Here is a 1,939-nt window from a genome sequence, read left to right as displayed (position 1 = left end):
CCTTCCAAAGATCTCAGAGTTTTACCCGTGGAATAAATAACACATAATAACTACGTCTAAACGTCGGATACTATTTACAGATTATCAATTACACTTATCATTATAGATCCCGGTGGTCTTGCACAACAAAACGTAATCATAGATCAGCAAATCTACTGTAGAATAAAGTGCAAATGCTACCTGTTTTAACTATCTTGGACTATGGACTTCTGTTTCTGTTATCAGTCTATTTCTTTACGACTTAACAAGTCTATTATTACGATATATTGTTTACATAATTATAGTATAATGACCATGCATACTGTATGGCAGCTTTGCAGAAACTAGATCGGAACCGAAAATAACCTGTCCTGGAACCTAAAAATATCAGTAACGGGAATATTTTTTTTCAAATGAAAACTGTTTGAATATTAGATTTATAGAGTTTTAAAATCACAATACTTTCAGACCTATAAATTTAAAACGTTTATACCTATATGTAGTAAGCATTAACTAAATTAATACAAAGTTGTATAATAGGACGTAATAAATTTTAAACTATTTTCTTTTTAATTCAACTCACTTATCACATTTTAAGAAAATTGTGATAATACTTTAACTATAAAAATAATTTTAAAAAGTAATTAATATTATACATTATTATTTTTATTTTCAAACTAAATATTGCCGCCTGTCGGTATTCCCTAATTCTTACTAAATTATGTTTTTCAAAAACTTGCACTGGCATCAGAACTTTTTTTTCAAAAAAATATTGAAACTTTTAACCGAAAAATTACAAAAAACAGGGAAAAGACACATAATGGAATGCCATCGTCTGTATATAATAATTGTAGTTTTCATCTTGAAATCATTATTTCAGATTACTATAATATGATGTATATAATACATTCTACTCTATGTATAAGGTGTATATTGAATAATTACACATTATGTTAGAATATAATATACATATATATATATATATATATAATAATATATCATTATACTTTTCGTGTTAAACGATAATGTAAACAGTAACTATATTATAGTGTAATATATTATTATACAATACAAGCACGTCGTGTGTTTTTTCACCATTATTATTCACAAAGCGTTCAAACACAAACAAAACACGCCGACTATTCAAGTCTCTCGCGGCACTGAGTCGTTCATGCAAACGTGTGTCCTTCCAAGGCGCAGAGGCGGCAGCGACGATTGTGACTCCAATTTACGAGCTACCGGAATTGAATTTAGACAAAAAGACCCGTGAGTCAATGTGCCACCTATTAGTCGCATGTGTATATATTATTTATATAATGCATGTACCAGGACACCAGGTACCTATACATATATATACACATAATATATACACTCGGTATGAGAGAAGCATTGCAGGATGGACATTAAACGGACCGGTCGTACAAGATTTGTTGTGGCTCGAATAGTGATCACTATTATATAGTACCTATAATATACTCGCAGTATATAAATATAATATATGTGAATGGCTTAATCGTTTTAAATGCGATGTGATTATCGCTCTTCATAATTTGATCCAATTATTGGTAATTTAACCAAAATTGATGTGAGTTCCGAAGGCCGATTAAGAGAACGTTAAGCACCGGAAAACAAAATATATTATAATATCTGCCAGACCTCTATATTTCATGTACGTACTTATTATAGGGTGATTCACACAGTGATAAGTACATATTTAACGCTCTAATATCGCATACATTTCTTATTATTTATTTAATTTTAATTTCAATTTGATGAAGGTAAAACTCTCATTATGAATGTGTCATAATTTTTGAAAACTCTAATTTTTATTCTCTCATAATTTTATTCAGTTTAGAAACACTGACATTTATGCGTGAACAATATTTCGAACTAGAATTGTTTAGTTAAAAATAGGGGTTAGAGTGAAAAAAACAAAACTAAAATCATTATCATAACTATT

Source organism: Myzus persicae, unplaced genomic scaffold (genome assembly GCF_001856785.1).
Source record: "Myzus persicae strain clone G006 unplaced genomic scaffold, MPER_G0061.0, whole genome shotgun sequence".
NCBI lineage: Eukaryota > Metazoa > Arthropoda > Insecta > Hemiptera > Aphididae > Myzus > Myzus persicae.
The sequence above is the reverse complement of the archived record's forward strand: the minus strand, read 5'-3'. Positions refer to the sequence as shown.